Here is an 18,980-nt window from a genome sequence, read left to right as displayed (position 1 = left end):
CCCCCTGCCTTTGTTGTCCAGCGCGTCACTCCTTTTTTTTTTTTTTTTTTTTTTTTTTTTTTTAACTTTGGGTCATGCAAGAGTTTCCTTAGTGCCACAGCTTTGAGATTTTGTGTGCTCGTTTTTATCTTTCAGGTATCAAATTTACTACTATAAATACATTTTTTCATGTTCACTATTTTCATATTTAGGTATCTGGCGTACCGGAGGTTTGCATCATCGGTGGACCAGCTGACCTTGTGACTAGTAAGATTTACATATTGCTGAAGAGATATGTATTGTATTAACCAGAAAAATAATAAACAGTGGCAGCAAGACCAATGACAAGCTTGAATAGGATGAAGTGGGACAAATTTAAGATATTATGGAGAAAGGCCGGTGTGGGATGAAGTATAGGGTTTACTTCCTGAAAGAGCTTGTAATCTCTTCATATCTTGAAAAAAATAAATAAATAAATAATCCTTTGTTCAGTGCTGTATGTAATAACCCAGAATTATGGTTTTATCTCCATCGTGTTTTCACACACACACACACACACACACACACACACACACACACACACACACACACACACACACACACACACACACACACACACACACACACACACTACGCAACCAATCGATTAGGTCTGTCAGCTAGTAGTGATTTACATGAATCACAGATTGCTCAAAAGTAGAAATGGAACTATATATTTTTTAACTTCATAGTTAATGATAATTTGCTGTCGATAGCACATTTCGAAACAGTATTACAACCAATGCTAAAGTAATAAAGCTGGCAATATGTACTGCTACCTTAATTAGTATTTAGTCACATAGTAGTTTAATTTTTTAGGAATTTACATGTGCTGTACTGTACGTTAATTGTCAGCCACGTAGGATTTTGTGGCTCTTTTAGTATTAAATTTGCTTAGTATTCTTTTGACATTTTCCTTCAGGTTTCAGCTGAGTTAATATGAAGTTGATTTTGGCATAGTTGTACGACTATTCTGCAAGGGTTTTATCTGACTTTTTGTTTATAAGTGTGTAATGCATGTCCTAATATGAGTATAAGCAAGAAGATAGTCTGCGATTCCACACCTTTCTCACCGTCAAACAAATGGTAACTTCAGTAAAAACACCTCTTTTCCCAAGATACTTTAGGTCAAAGAATACAATACAATATTTGGAGCAAATTATCCTGGCTGAAATTTCAGGGAAAGATTTCAGAGGAGTAATCGGAATTACTAAATATTTAAGTTAATGATTATTTTTCGTGACTGGTCGGGCTAGTACATCATGTCACTCAATATATATCAGATTCACAAACAGTTGCGAAATAATTTTCTACGAATTAGAAGGGTTACAATGAGTGATCAGAAGTACATAAGCCAGTCTCCGGACACACGGGGTCATCCTCCCACTCACCCACTTTCACCCAGCGGATCCATTAGCCTCTGTGGACCTCTTTCCTCCCTTGGACATTTCTTCCTCATGAACAAATTTTCCCATGAACCTATTTTTTACCATGAACTATTTTCCCGCCAAAACCTGCAATGGTTCGTAGACCTATTCTTCAATGGACTTACTTATTTTTTTTTTTACCCTATGAACATTTTTTTTTCCCTGAAACCCATTTCCCCAGGCAATCTATTTCTCTCCTTAGACCTAATTTCCCTCCAATGGCTTGTTTTCCCCATGGATCTACTTTCCCTCGAAGGATGTATTTTCCCCAGGGGTCTGTGTTCTTCCATGGGGTAATACTGAATCCCCATATGGAACTATTAGATCCTTTATTACCTCCCATGCACCCATGGACTATTTTTTTTTTTTTTTTACCCTCGTTAGTTGTGCGTTTACTTGGGTCAATTTCCTAAAAGGACGTATTTTCCCTTAGAATATTTTTCTCACATGGACTCATTCCGACCATGGATCTGTTCCTCAATGGATATATTTTTCACTGCTCAACCACCCAACCCACCCACCAACCCAGATACCTACTCACTCGCGGAGTAATATGCCAATTTCCTGTCTTTTCCCCCCGGGAACCCACACATTCACCCACAATACACACTCACTCAATTACCCCATCAGCCCAGTCACCCCACCCATCCACAAATCTAACCCACTCACCCTTCCCCACTGACCAATCCATCTACCCACCCACATCTCCCACTCTGCCTACCATGCCAGTCAACCCACCCAACTCACCCTCCCAACTCACGCCTCTCACCCAGTCAACCCACCCAACTCACCCTCCCAACTCACGCCTCTCACCCTACTTGTCCGTCCACCCATCCCACTTTCTTGACCCACCCATCCACCCACCATCTCACCTTGCCTACTGGAACCACCAACCCCGCCCATTCCTCAACCCACCAACTCGCCCGACCCTGCTTGTTAAATCATCCACCACACCCATCCGTCCACTTGTCTACCTACCCGGTCGGCAAGCTCCACCAGGTGGATAACTTGCAAGTTTGCACACACACACACACACACACACACACACACACACACACACACACACACACACACACACACACACACACACACACACACACACACACACACACACACACACACACACAGACTCTCCTTATTATAGCCTCATTTACTTTCACCCACTCAGTAGCATATAATTATGCCACTCCCGGTAACCGTTTCTTACAGCATCCCTCAGTCTGTCTTTGTTTACTTCATAGAAATGAATAATTGACACAGAAAAATAGTAATTACAGCTGGTAGGTGAGAGGTACACTATTGTATTAATTAGCGATGCACTGTGAGTAAGCACATATTTCTGTAGGATGAAGGCACGCCCAAACATTACATATATTATTCAGAATATGACACGCACCTGTCGATTTAGATGTACAAATGATCAGGGACGTTGACTATTTTAGTGCAAATAACGTAGGCAACATTTTCTCTTTTCGTGTGTGATTATGTCCTCCATCATTTGTGCTCAGTTTAGATGCATCCCTATAATAAAAAGCTTTTTGTGAACTTTAATTGAATGCTTTTTATTGCTTTCATTCAATGATATTTTGTTTTATAAGCAAACTTAGAAATTATGCAAAAACGGAAATGTACGAGGGACTGCTCCATATATACATACACACACACACTGGTTTAACGGAATAATTGGTGAGGTAAAAACCCATCGTTAGGCGGGGTATCGTATATCGAGGTAGTTTTAACATGTAATATAATGAGATGAGTTTTCCAGGCTTGGGTTTCCCCCCCAACCAATTCTGAAACCCACCCAGATGAGCCCCAGACCAAGTTTAATATGACTCAGACTTAAGTGACTAATTGTGCAACATAAGTGACTAACTGTGCAGCATAAGTGACTAACCGTGCGGTAAAAGTGACTAACTGTGCAGCATAAGTGACTAACCGTGCGGTAAAAGTGACTAACTGTGCAGCATAAGTGACTAACCGTGGAGCATAAGTGTTTAACCGTGGCCCTTAATATAGATATACAGTCAACGGATCACATAAACTGCAGTTCCAGGGTCGCGTAAGCTGCATGATCAGGGTTTAGCTCCCCCACAGGATAGTTTTCCGCCATGTTCTGTTATCGCCATCGCTGTATAGGACTCATTAAGCCTCTAAAATATGTAGCTGTATTATGATTTTGTGTCTTATTTTCTATTCTTGGAATCCTAAAAATAATGCTTTAGGAATCGGGGAAAGAAACTGAGCAAAAAACTAGATGTATATATACTATATTTCTTCTTTAGCTTCACTTAGCCGTGCCTTTGTGGAAATACATTCTTGCCATATAGATTAACTAGAATTAAACAATCTATGCAGAAAAAATAGACATATTGCATCGAAATAAAATTGGATAATCAATAAATCCATGTCGATATAATTTTAGAGAATATGAAGAGGAACCCAGTGCTAGATATAGTACAATGGTTGTGCTCTGAGGCGGGTGTCGTCTCATATGTCGGCACCAGCACGTCATCAAAGGCCTCCCCAGCACACTAATTACTCCGCTACCTGGCCTTGCTAATATACACGTTGACTCTAGGTACCTAAGAGACACGGGCCATATGTGGGACCTGTCTTCCTGCTGGCACAGTCTCACCCCCCCCCCCACACACACGGCAAACTCTACTATAGCTACCGTACACTGCACACACACACACACACACACACACACACACACACACACACACACACATACACGCCAAACTCTACTATAGCTATCGGACACTGCCACACCAGAATAATACCATATTCTTCAGCGTTTCCGTGAATAATATTATTAAGAATGTACTTTTAATCAACACTCCTAACAATAGGCTTTGCCACCAGCAAATTAAGAAATCATGATTTCAAAACTGTTCTGTCGGGTAAGAATTTTTCTTTTTATGACGCATCACATTATAATGAAGTTATATAATTAAATGCATGAATAGTTTTGTAAAAAAAAAAAAGTCTCAGCCATTTCCAAGCATATACTTATGGAAATCTCATTAGTAAATTATATTCATTACATGAATCTTATTCAACACTGTTTATTAAGTTTTGCATATTACACAGCTCCATGTTATTACATTTTCTGTATTAACAACAGTTCTAAATTATGAGACAAACAAGGATCCCATAGAGCAAAAGAAGAATAAGGTGGGTCACATGAGGAGGAAACAAGTATGATGCCATGAATCGAGATTTATATGAGTAAAGATACCAGACATATAAGGAGTAAGAAGGAGGAACAGTATTAGAATCTACAGACTTAAGAGAAAATTGTATATCAAAGGCAACTGCACGGGTTATAGGAAAGAACATGGAAATAAGTTGATGTATATCATACCTGATTAATTTCCAGATACGAGGCAACGCGGTGAATATCAAAAGCAAGTGGTCGTGTGTATATATATTCATTACATAATCCTATGACGTATTCCGGCCAGTAGGGAGGCCATACCAGCCATGCACGTTGACAATATCTGTTACTTTTCCTAAACCTTTTGTTTTTCCTGATGAGAGATATGGCAATAAAGCACTTGCTGTTACTGAAACAACCAGCATCTTTATGTATACAGGGTGATCCATGTGTTGCATCCTGTTGAGATTCACCTGATACTGCGATCCTCTTGAGATTCACCTGGCGCTGTCGTGTTGGGATGCGGCTCAGTCTCCGGGTGAGTAGTGAATAGGCTAAAGCAGACATTTTGCCTACCTCGTGAAATTATTTGTCAACCATGCAACTTAGGAACGTGAAAAAGGAGACCTTATAATTCTTTTCAAATTTTTTCATGAAGCAGATTATTTTAACAGACACCGGAACAATGGAGGAACCGTTCTCGCACCACACAATATTCTCCACGAGTTAAAAATGGGTTGACAATATGTGGACCATGTTGTATGTCAAGGTTGAATTATCTGACGGGAACTCAACAGTAACTCTACTGTGTTTTGACTACCGCTGGACGATTTTGTTAACTTTAGGATAGCCCCCTTGGTACTGGAGGAATTAAAGGTGCTTCCATGCAACCAGTGATGATAAATGTATGCACTGTGACTATTATATTCAGTGCATGTGACCACAGTGTGGGGAGGGATGGTATGAGGAAAGGACGAAACCGAAAAGCCTAACTCTTTCACTATAAGTGATCCCAGGAATAATCAACGAAACTGGACGACGATATAATGATTATATAAAGATGTTCTAGTGCTTAAGGAGTTAATGAAGATAGTCACTCCATTACTATGACAGGCCTCTCGTAAGGTGCATAAAATTGTCTGCAGGAGTATTATTAATAATCTGTCATCATACACAAGGGGTCAAGTGTTGATTATATAGAGCCACAATATTTGCATGCGAAGCTACTGAATATTTTAGCGATCGCTCTTAAGTCTGTGCTCTAAGTTTTAAGTGTTACTGGATAATGTTTTTATCAACTGGGGAGCCATGATGTCTAGACGGGAAGTAAATCAATAATGTAAGTCTAAGAGGAGAACTATTCTTACAGAAAGACAGTCGAAGGAACCACATGTAAATAAAACGAAAATAGTGAAATGAGGAATACAACTCTTTCAGTGCTAGGGCGTCTTTTGTATCTCTGCCACACCCAGTTGACTTTATTCAGCTTAACTCCATAACAGCGATTCACTCTGTTATATCTTGGCTACCTTTAAGCAATTTTCCAGGCTTACGAAGGATTGCTTACAGTGAAAGAGGACAGAAGGAATGTCCATTAACTTGTCACTACGAGAATTTCTTTTCATTTTTTCAAGCATCAAACTTTCCCATTATTTTTCTTCGGCATAGAAAAGATGGCAAGTACTGAGATGGCTAAATACCTCTCTGACGGTGAAGGGGGAAGAATAATAGCTACTTAGGTGAGGGAGACGTACGTAGAGAAATGTTTTGTCAAGGTAAATTTTTTCATCGTCAGAATGGTTCTGCATCAGCTGTCTCCCATTAACCATTTTGCATTTTTTAAAGGATTCGTTTATTCTTGACAAAGTTGGAGGCTTTGCTACCACGTATGTTACTCTTCTCACATCTAATCTAAACTCCAAGATTTCAATTTTACTGGATCCTACACTAACAGAGCGTGGTGAGAGATGCAGTAAGTAAATCTGTGATCTGAGGGTTAAAGTTTCTGAGCGCCCAGCATCTTAGGCGGCTTTGTTCAGACGCTGCTTACACCTGAAAGTGTTTCCACCACCAGTTGTGCTTTCCTTTCCTCTGTTTGTGTAGTCCGGGTAGTATTGCTCATTGTACTTCCTTTTGTTCTTGAAAACAGAAATTTCCTTTAGACTAAGAAAACTGAAACTCTTCAAAATACTAGGTTCGTTTCAAATTATTTGGCAATAAAGTAACGCTGCAAAGGAAGACAACCCGCTGCTGAATTAAATTGGACATTCACTGTAGGAAGTACTGTACATGAATGAGAGTTCTGAAAAGAGAGAAGTCTTCATGCGATGGCATAAATTTAGTATAAGTGGGCAACGAAGAGAGCAGCCCGGTTAGGCAAACATCCCGCATCTCCCTCCCTGTGTCCAGAAAGCTGGACAGTGGAGTACAGGAGTAGAACTTCGCCTGCAGTCCATCGTTCACGTTCAGCTGTGCCTGGGACCACATTAACAGCGATAATAACTATATCTTGAGTGTATAATGACCTTAGTTGTAGTGCAAGGGGAACATTATATATATATATATATATATATATATATATATATATATATATATATATATATGTGTGTGTGTGTGTGTGTGTGTGTGTGTGTGTGTCAAAATGATCAACAGATGGAAATATCTACGCTCCCTATGCTAGAATATCGAGTATCGCAAGTGAAACTGTCATGAGGTATGGATTGTAATGTGCGGGGAAATGTATTTCATCAACTTGTTCCACAAAGCTGCTTCTGTTAGTATATCAGTATCAAGATGCCTGATAATTTTGGTTGCAGCAAATTAATGTTAGTAATGACGTAGTCTGAGCTTCATTAAATGGATATATGTGACATGCAGCTTGTCTTCATCTTCAGTATTAATTTTTGTACTGAGTATAATAGGAAAGTATATTTATCTAACTGATTTTAGCTCGTACTTCAATCACGTGATTGGTGGGTGATTTTTTCCCCATGGCTCTCAATTTTGGTTTGAAATAAGTAGCTGTAGATAAATTAAGAATACCAAAATTTTTCATGCTTTTGTGTTGTGGGAAAAATCACTAATGTTAACTGAGTAGGCCTACAATTTTTTTAGGTGGAGCTTTCGGTGGTTATGTCGGCTGTGTGCGAGTCCACCATTCCTCCTGACATGGGGTCAATCTCATGGGGGTGGACGTTTGAGAGGATGTACTATTGGGTCCATGCATGCGTTTTTAATGTTCGCACTCTGTCGAGGCTCCCTCGATGGATTCAAACTGCCTTACGAACAAACAAAGCCAGCAAATTTCCACAAGCATTTCCCCCTCCTTTACTGCAAAAAGCCCTTTACACTGAGTGACAAGCCAAATGGTTTCCTGTAAGCCAAGAAACCATTTACAACGCTGGGTGGTAACCATATAACCAAACCACACGTGCTCCCTACGTGTCAAGTGGGTTGGTGGAGGGTTAGTGCCCCTTCCTGTAAAACAAATAACTCAGAGTCAAATGGCCACCCCGTAAGGGATTATGGCGTCTGACAATTGATAGATAGATAGATAGATAGATTTCCCCCTCCTTTACTCCAAAAAGCCATCCACATCTTTTACCCATGCTAGAGGAACAGGGTGGGGGCGTGTCACTTCTCCTGTGACAGAATATGGCGATCTTTAGCTTTACAAGCCAGTTGCCCTTCAGGGCCCACAAATTACGGTTTAAATGTGTATAGTAAAAATGCCCGTCAGTGTCAGGGATTTGTGTGCCGGTGGCTACAGCACATACTATACATGTGGCCATGTGGAGAGGATGTGGAGCAAGAGACTAACGAGGATAATGTATGTGAGTGAGGTGGAGGGGGGAAGAGGGTGGGGGAGGCCAAGGACGAGATGGAGGGATGGAGTGGAGAGGTATATGAGAGAGAGAGAGGGGGGGGGGGATGAGCTGGGAGCAGGGCAATGAAATGGCGTGAAACTGGGTGACATGGAGGCGATTTGTTTGAAGCCATCCCTTACAGGTTTAAGGCGTCTGGCAATAGATAGATAGACAGACATAATATATATACTGTACTGTTATACACATGTTACGACAAACCCTGATAATGAACTATAAAACCAAGCCTCGGCTTGTTACTTTACGCATTTCGTAGTGGCAGAGTTTGTGAGTTAATATGCAATTAGAATTTAAACCAGTGATAAAGTCTGATGGCGAGTTGGGGAGTGAGCTTCAGCGTCACGTAGGCTACTTCAGGCAGAAGTGGTGAGGCGCCTCACTTCGCGCACAGCGCGGACACTTTTTTTTTTTTTTTTTTTTTTTTTTGAGTAAACTGTTAGTTTTAATCACTTTGCCATCTCAACAAAATGACTTACTTTTTGTCAGTGTTAGCTTCAGACGATTTCAGTCAATTTAAAAGGCCCCTACAATAATGAAAAGGCATATGAAGGATATGTTTAACTTCTACATTTTCATAGTTTTCTCTTATGCAACACAGAAAAAGTCTGTCGATAGCAAGAATGAAATAAAGTACAGTACAGCATTCGTTCGTCGACCACGTCATCAACATTGCTCCATAAATCGTCAAAGGGAGGTGGGTAAAGAAATGACCATAGTTGGCAAAGAAATCGGTGATATGACCTGGAATTATGTCGAACCAAGAAGCTGGGAATGGAAAATATACCCTGCGAAAGTAGACTTCATAGAACTGATGGTTTTAGTGTAGTGATTATTCGCCTTAATTAAACTTCAAGAGTGAGTGTTCTAGGAGGGAAGAGGGAAGGGTGAAAGAAAAGGCGTCGGGGATAAAGAAATGAAAAAAAATGGGAGTTGCGGAGGAGTCATGAAAGCATACCCTGTGGAAATGAGCATTGTAGAATCAAAGGTTATAGTACAGTGAAGGGTTTATTTCAAAGCTTTCTCCAACAACAGCAGCAGCTTAGGGAGTGGTAGCTTCCATTTCGTAGGTGTTGAAGCGCAGGTAAAAATCGTTATCTTGTTGATGGGACTAAGTACGATGACACCATCCAAATATCTTCCCTGATGCCATCAAATTATTTTACTTATATAAGGAAAGACCTCTCGTAATGAGTGTCATTGTGGTGTCGTCTTTTTTCACTCATTTCTACTAAGACCAGGAGATTTATTTATTTTTTAATTATTATTATAATTACTTTTTTTTTTTAGGGGAGGCGTCTTGTAGTTAAGGGGCCAATTTTAAGTATTTACGTTTATTTCTTTCCCCATAAACCCATTTACTTTTTTTTATTTCTTGATTTATGTTGTCACGTTTGTTAGCATTTTCAGAACGGTGACGTATGTTTTTCTCAGTTATTTTTGCTACATCCTGATGATTACATTTAAATAAGCGAAAACCAATAGCAGTGGTGGGAGTAAGGGAGATTTTTAACCCTCTCACTATGTACGATCTCCTCAATGCTGAGTAAAATCGTTAGACGGTATACCTGACTTAGTTAAGGGATTACTTGGAGGTGCTGTACTTTCTAATGCTTACTTGAGAAAATAACTGTCAAAAGGTAGGAATAACAGAAAAAGGTAACATCATCAGAGTAGTGACAGAGGTTACAGCAGAGACAGAGTATTAAATTTCCTTTCAGAGGGCCATGCTATTCTCTCTCTCTCTCTCTCTCTCTCTCTCCGTACTGTAATAAAAATTTGTAATGAAAGAAAAAGTGTTACAATTAAACCATTTGCCTTCCTTTCTTCTCTGCTCTAGCTAAAGTGGCGAACTTTAATTTTCATTATAATTATAAAACATGATGTAAGAACAGATAAATATATTTAACATAAGGATTATTTGCTAACGATACACTTAATTGATTCTGTTTATTCATTTCATGGTTGCTTCTTTCCTATTTTACTGTAATTGTATTGCACTGAAAGGAGCCCCCATAACCTTGGTGCTAATATTGGCTCCAATAGCCCTTTGACGTTGACGCCAACTTCACTAATATACTTCGAATAAAATCAGTGACATACAGTTGAGGGCTAGTCAAAGGAGCCATGAGTGTTAATCATATCTCAAAATTCAGTTCAGTGGAAAGGAATGTTAGCACCACGACTGACGCACTACTGACTGACTGACACTTTCGGTTTTGCTCACCCATTCAGGACAGAGGCGTTGTTTCGTTGCGATGGGTGTTTTGGACCGAAGCCATCACCCACTTAGCTGTAAGAGAATTAGTCTTTTCCCCCAATAGACATAAGCCAGTCATCCCAAGGGCCTTTTACTTTTTTCCTGCCAGCATTTCATTATATCATTTGACACTGAAGAAACATTTTACAGTGGAAGAGATTAATCGGTATTATTTCCAACCTTTTACCTCTGACTGCCGAAGGTTTTAGGGTAGTTTGTATCTAATCCCGTCACTGTGTATCACCTTTTGAAAACATGATCAGGCGGATGTAATGACGTTGAATAATCCTGAGAAGTCATGAAATATATTGCTTAGTTGCTAGGGAGAAACACAGAAGGGGATGGAGAGAATGAGATAAGTGGCTAGAGAGAGAGAGAGAGAGAGAGAGAGAGAGAGAGAGAGGAGGGGAGGCATTACAAAATTGCGTGAAGGCCGCTACATCATTTTGTGATAAAACTATACAAAGCAATAATCACACCAGGATACTTTCATTCCATTGTGCACAGTGTAATATCAGCGATGTGTAAAGAAGCAATCTGCAGTAGTGGCCCGGCAGACTCCTCCTATTGTTCCCCTGCAAACCATTGTTCAGCAGATCGGGAGAGGTCGCAGCCAGTGTTTTTGGCAGTAGTGGTTGCCGCTGTGGTAGTTACTCCTTTTCATTTCAGGTCTGGCGGTGCATTTTGTAATACAACCTAAGAATAATTGGTATAAAGTATTGCGTAGAGGTGCAGTCATTTTTTCCATATACAGTCTTAGATCTGTGTCAAAACGTATTGATATCTCTCAGAAATTAATCATTATTCAAGAGGATGGGAATGGCTATTATTTCACTTTCTTAGTTCGAACCCCCACATGTTCAGAACGTTCATTGATCTTATCTCTGCGATCATGCAGAAAACCTCAAATAACGTAGGGACTGACGATTATTATAATCACATTTCAAATCTTAGCACAGATCTGTCAGAAAGCAAGAACGACAGTAAGATTAAATGTTCCGTTGCTAAGATTGTCTTGCAGTTAATATGTTTCTCTATTTTTAACTTTGCTAGTGAAAGTATGTCCAAAAACTCTGCCTGAAAAAGTAATAAATAATTTAAAATTAAGCAAATGGAATTCTGCTGACTATTATTATGGAACTACAATGTTTATTTAGCTGTCAAGAGAGTAAGGAATGAACAATTGCAGAATAATATATTTTTCCTAGTATAACGTCCAATGTTTTCTGAAGCATAAGACTCACAGGAAAAGAAAAGACTAAAAAATTATATTACCTGGTTGCTAACTGCTGTCTAGCCATCTTATAAGTCCAAGTTTAAGTCAATTAATCTTTGTGCTCATGTTAAGTACATCAGTGCAAGCCGAAATATCTTCTTGTTTCCACCTACCAGGGCGATAAGCAGTATGGTCAAGTAGAAATAGCCTGGTTTACTGGCAAAATACTTTTAAAATTCTCGTTGGTAAGCCAACGCGCAATTACAGTGGGATGCAAGGACCAAATGCCTCGATCTCTCGCCATCCAGAAAATCTGGCTACTGCACAGTCGATGGAATGCAGCTTAGAAGAAAGTTTGTCGTTAAAGGATTAATTTAGAGTATTCGACCCCTTCATTCCTTGGGGCCTTTCCTGAACTGCATATTATATCTGACGGTAGCAAGCATAGCATACGAATATATATGTCGACATTATTTAAATTATGAAATCATAATATCCTTGTGTTACAGGCTGTTATTTAACTTTGGTTATGATTTCTGATAAACAGCCGACCAATGTGGGTGGATGAATTAGATACCAACATAATAATAAGTGCAGGTGACTATCTATGCAGTATGTGCAAGGCATAATATAGTATATACACAGAATCATTTATGATTAACTCTCCTATTGGAAGATGCAATAGTTTTGATGAATTGTAAACAACACATCAACACTTACAAGCAACACCCATTATAACTGCAGAGTGTGGTGTTGGCTGCCATATATATATATATATATATATATATATATATTTATATGAAGAGAGAAACCTGTACTGTACACAGGAAAAATCATCTGGTAAATTACCAATATGCTGGGAATCGAACCAGGGACTCTCAGCTGAGAGCCAGGCAGCATACCACTACACCACGACCAGGTAAAAGTTAACCCACGTTGTCACAATCTTGTAACCAACGTCCCTCCGCCCCCACTGTGGGCATCAAGAGGATGAGTTAAGCCCCTGGCACTCGGGCAAGTAGATGCTTTTTAATCTATCCCAAGCACTTACGGCAAGTCAGAATGAAGAGAGAAACCTGTACTGTACACAGGAAAAATCATCTGGTAAATTACCAATATGCTGGGAATCGAATCAGGGACTCTCAGGTTAGAGCCAGGCAGCATACCACTACACCACGACCAGGCAAAACTCAACCCACGTTGTCACAATCTTGTAACCAACGTCCCTCCGCCCCCACTGTGGGCATCAAGAGGATGAGTTAACCCCCTGGCACTCGGGCAAGTAGATGCTTTTTAATCTATCCCAAGCACTTACGGCAATTTTTCCTGTGTACAGTACAGGTTTCTCTCTTCATTCTGACTTGCCGTAAGTGCTTGGGATAGATTAAAAAGCATCTACTTGCCCGAGTGCCAGGGGGTTAACTCATCCTCTTGATGCCCACAGTGGGGGCGGAGGGACGTTGGTTACAAGATTGTGACAACGTGAGTTAACTTTTATCTGGTCGTGGTTTAGTGGTATGCTGCCTGGCTCTCAGCTGAGAGTCCCTGGTTCGATTCCCAGCATATTGGTAATTTACCAGATATATATATATATATGTGTGTGTGTGTGGTGTATATATATCTATATATACATATGTATAATATTTATATATTTATATATATATATGTCTATCTGTCTATCTATCTGTCTGTCTCTCTCTCTATATATATATCAATATATCTATATCTACTTATCTATCTAACTATCTATCGATCGATCTGTCTGTCTATCTATCTGTCTATCTATCTATCTGTCTCTCTCTCTGTATATATATCTATATCTATCTATCTAGCTATCTATCTAGCTATCTATCTGTCTATCTATCTATCATCTATCTATATATATCTCTATATCTATATCTATCTATCTATATATGGAGCCTCTGTGGTACAGTGGTAAAGTGTGCGTTTTCGTACGCTGAAAAACGAGGGTTCGCGCCCCGCCAGGGTAAAAAACTGTGGGAGCGTTCTTCTGGCCACATACTGCACTGGCGGACACAAGGGGTGCTGTGGGTGAACCAGTGTCGCATACTACAAAGTATGCTTGCACCCAGTCGGCTTGCGCGGGCCGATTACACTAGGGTCACAGACTACACAGACATCCAAAGCCATTCCAACACAACAATTACACTTACAAGCACTTCTCACCCTATATACAATCTCTACCAGACAGCCTAAGCCACTTGGTAGAGATAAATTGGCTGTATCGTCCCCACTTCGGTAGGGATAGGCCGGTCCTGCAGTGGACACTCAAACGGCTGATGAGATGATATATATATATATATATATATATATATATATATATATATATATATATATATATATATATATATATATATATATAATGTATGTATAATGTCCCAAACAAGAAAGCTTTCATTCACCTAACCAAGCAGATTACTAGTTTTACTATATTCTAGCCAACATTAAATTATTGTATTCGGCATTCGTGAGACTGCTAATAATCACTTGGTTCGTGGAGGGTTTTAAGAACATCCTCCATATTTAAATAATTCTCCTTAGCTGAGTGATATAATCTGATGGTTGCAAGGATAAGGTTTACGATTGTATGGTCATGTGGAGATTAATATATGGATTTTCTATGGTTCTTGCATATAGTTTAGCAATCGTTATTGGTCATGTATAAAACTGCACTCTAGTCCGCGCAGTATATGAAGTCTGTAATGAACTTAGTAAAATGCATGAGTCTGGTGCTCGAGAAAAGGTTAAAATAACGGGAGTAACATACTTAGGCTCCTATGATTCATTCTCAACTGAGTAACAGCATTCAGCACTATATAGTTGTCCTGACCATGAAGTTGCTATTTGCAAATTGTCAACTAGTGTGTGTCCTTGACAGACAGCCACTTCTGTCACTATTATTTTTAACTCTGAAGAAAGTATGGCATGCCTGGTACATAAGGTAAACACGTTAGCTAATTTGAGATTTTTTTTTTTTACGCTTGACTAATCTAGTCAGATAAATAGGATATTAGAGCACAGATATGCAACCGTGGAGACAGATAAGAGCTGTGGGTCTCTTTGTGAACATCCGATGAAATATTTTGGCAATTTGGCAGAAACATAGCCTGGAGAGTATCTTAATCAGACTGTGACAGGATATGTTACAGGAATTTGATTTCTAATCACAAAATCAAAATGTACTATAGTTGACATCAGTCCAGCTGCTTCTGTCTTGTTGGTAAGAATCTCGTACTTCTTATACTGAAGTGTAATTCTATTATTTTCTGTAGATGTCCTTCCTTCTCTTCTTGTATGTCTGTCCCTTGCCCTTTGTGTCTCCACAACCCAAAGTTACCTGGATATATCCGGACAAAGCGCTGTGCAGCGGTGTGTAATGTGGAAAATATTCTCTCTCTCTCTAACCCATTGAGAGTGGGGCTGTCACAGGAAAGTCAGTGGTCTCGCTGTGTTTTTGGTTGGCCGCAAAAATATCTAGCTGCATTGACTGGTTCTCCCACATGCGCTTCGACCCATTGAACTATGAATGAGTTACACGACCCCGTCCACACAGACTCACTACCACATTCACGACCGCTCCCTGCCACAGTTTTTGCACCATATCCATCACCATTCTTCACCATTATCCATAGGCCAACACTATCGTTTCCCCCGAAATTTCAATCCTTAAAATATATAACTTAAAAAGAAATATTCATCATATGCAATACAAAGCTTCACAGTTCATTGTCCGTCGCTATTTCTCACCCTCATTCCTTTATTAAATCCATTTCAATTCTTCAGCACATATCTAATCCATCATCATTATTCATAGCAATTCCTTACCCATTACCCTTCTTCAACAAAGCAATCATCATTCATCGCCACGATCCCAAATCCATCACCACTCTCCATCACAATTAGTTTAACATACATATCACCATTCTTCACCAGTTCCATATCCATACCCATCACCAGCCTTTACCTTAAGATCTTACCCATGACTATTCATCACCCCAGTTCATTCACCTTCTCCATCACTATTTATTTACACAGCAATTCCCTTATATCATTCATCGCTATTCTTCACTCTCATCATATTACTTTTACTTTATCATGTACATCCTACGCATTCCGTTACCTCGCAGTGAACGCATACTGTACAGTACTGTATTTCACACCTGACCTATTGTTCTCTGCACACACACACACACACACACACACACACACACACACACACACACACACACACACACACACACACACACACACACACACACACACACGAGTTGCTACTCTGTCACATCTGTTCTGTAAACCCAGGTCCTCATCCTCAGTTTAATGCAAATCTTGTACATGCCCTCGACTTATTACCATCCTTTTGTCCTTCCAGTCACCCCTCAGTCCTTCAGAATCTTTATTTTAGGCTAGTTGAAAAAGTCTAACAGCCGCAAGAAAACATAATGAAACAAGACATCGTCGTGCTTGGGGTTTACTATTAACCATTGAAAAATAGTAGGGAATTTTCTGAAGCTTAGCAAAATCACTCGAGAGAAAGGCCGAGGAAAAACAGCGTAACACTAAAATGGCTAATGGATAGGGTTTCTAGCTCGGTCGCAACGAGGATATTCTTCTGACCCGAAATAATGTGTGTGGTCCTAGAGAGAATAGAATATAATTATTGGTATTCTTTCCAATCTGCTGCGCTACAGGGGTTGCTCCCGAGATTAATAATATTGTTTGGCCCTAGCAAGAACAATATTTTAAAAATTTTTGTGAGTCGTTACACACATCAGTTCCAGGCAGAAGTATGATCGCTTTTACTCTACCGCGTCAAGTCTTTCTTGCTAAATCTCAAGCGACAAAATATTCCACATGCAGATAAGAACCACTTGTCGCCCACGACCTCCAGCGTCAGTGTTAGTTATCGATAGTGAGGTGATGGCCCGCTAGTAATGGCCGTAAGTCATCGCAGGCCACAAACATAACCCCACGGCCCCAATAAATCACCAACCTCCCCCCAACTCTCACGCTTCCCCACCACACCAGCGCCCCTCATCTCCACCTGTAACACACCACCCTTCCAACACCACACCACCTCCAGCACCACCACCAGCGTCCTTCCCTCCATTACTACTACCATCAAACACAACACCATCTCCACCCCTCGTCACTACCACCTTCCTCACCCTCCGCCACCACCTCCTTCCCCATTCTCCTACCGCCACCACCACCACCACCACCACCACCACCACCACCACCACCACCCTACCCACCACTCCCCACCGTCACCCTACTTTCCTCTCGTCACAACCACCGTCCCATTCCCACCACCTCCACAACCACCATCCCATTCCCATCTCCTCCACATTCGCCATTCCCACTCTTCTACCAACATCATCACAACCATTCCCTCCTCTTGCCACCACCACCATCCCCATCCACCACTACTTTCACCACCACTACCACCACCACCACCACACTACCCTAGGCAATGAACTGGTCTCATTCCCCATTATTCCCGAGCTTCCATCATACGCTGCGCCTGACGCTACATTTGTAGTCAACGGCCACAAACTTTATACGTCTGTCTATTTTTTTGTTTGTCTTTTGCCTGATACCGCATACTGAGACAAGCAGCCTCGATGAATAGACCTCCATGCATTAATTTCCCTACTCAGTAAGGAGACCTCTCTTCCCACAACATATCCCTCCCCTGCATACTCCTTCATCTTAATCTCTCCAACTCTTTCTCAGCCTCCCTTTCCTTCTCATTCCATCCTCCCCCCTCTCATTTACTCGCCTAGCCAACCTTTCACTTCCCATTTGCTCCATTTCCAATCGCCGTGACGCTGTGTTTGTAGTGACCAGTCGAGATATCCAGAACATAAATGATTCACGTTCTGCGCTGAACTCCGATTGCCTATATATAAATGTCCAGGTAGTTTCCGCATCGTGATGTACAGGGGCAATATGAATATATAAATATATAAATAAACAGTTGATACCAGGCACAACAAACCTCGCCCGACAACAGTTTATTTTCAATCGTTTTCAAGTTATAGTCCTCTGAAAATCCGTAATCTTGCGTTTGACCTTTTAAAGCTACTGAAGGTCAAAGGTCATGGTGCAAAATTAAAGCCCGTTTGGGACTTCCTGTGTCTTGATAATGGTAAATATCTCTATCTTCAGCCGGTTTCGAGTCATAGCCCCCTGAATATCCGTGACCTTGAGTTTGACCTTTCAATGTCGCTATGATTCAAAGGTCATGGTACCATTTAAAAACCCACATGGGACTTCCTATATGTTGATAATAGTGAATATCTCTCTATCTTCAACCAGTTTCGAGTTGTAGCCCCCTGAATATCCGTGACCATGAGTTTGACCGTTTAAAGTCACATAAGGTCGAAGGTCATGGTACCACTTAAAAGCCCAAATGGGTCTTCCTATCTGTTTTTGATACTAAATATCTATCTGGAACCAGTTTAAAGTTGGAGCCCCCTGAATATCTGTGACCATGAGTTTGACCTTCAAAGTTAACTCAAGGTCAAAGGTCTTGGTTCCAAATGAAAAGCCCAAATGCGAGTTCTTGTATGCTGATAATAGTAAACGTCTGTCTTCAATCGGTTTCGAGTTATAGTCCTCTGAAAATCCGTGGCCTTGATTTTGACCTTGCACGGTCACTCGTTTAAATTCAAAATTAAATCATTCTTTTTGGGGACCAGTATCTATATATCCTGAAAGTTTCGTGTTGTTGTTGTTGATGTTCTCCCAAGTGGTCTGACCGAACCACCCCCATCCTCCTCTGGGAAATAGTGGCCCCATAGGGCCGCCCAGGCGACCGAAGCCAATCCCAGGCTAGAGCGAGGAGGATGGAACCCGCTGGGGAGATGAGGGCATGAGTGTTTGATCTCGCGGCCAAGTGCCACGAGCTCCAGTCTACGTTACCACCACAAGGGTGGGGCCGCACTCACATCAGACTCGTCCTGAAGGAACCAAAAAGTGGAGGGAATGA

The sequence above is a fragment of the Coenobita brevimanus genome, chromosome 14 (genome assembly GCF_032717465.1).
Source record: "Coenobita brevimanus isolate Jiangsu-jjx chromosome 14, ASM3271746v2, whole genome shotgun sequence".
Classification (NCBI taxonomy): domain Eukaryota; kingdom Metazoa; phylum Arthropoda; class Malacostraca; order Decapoda; family Coenobitidae; genus Coenobita; species Coenobita brevimanus.
Note: the sequence above shows the minus strand (reverse complement) of the source record.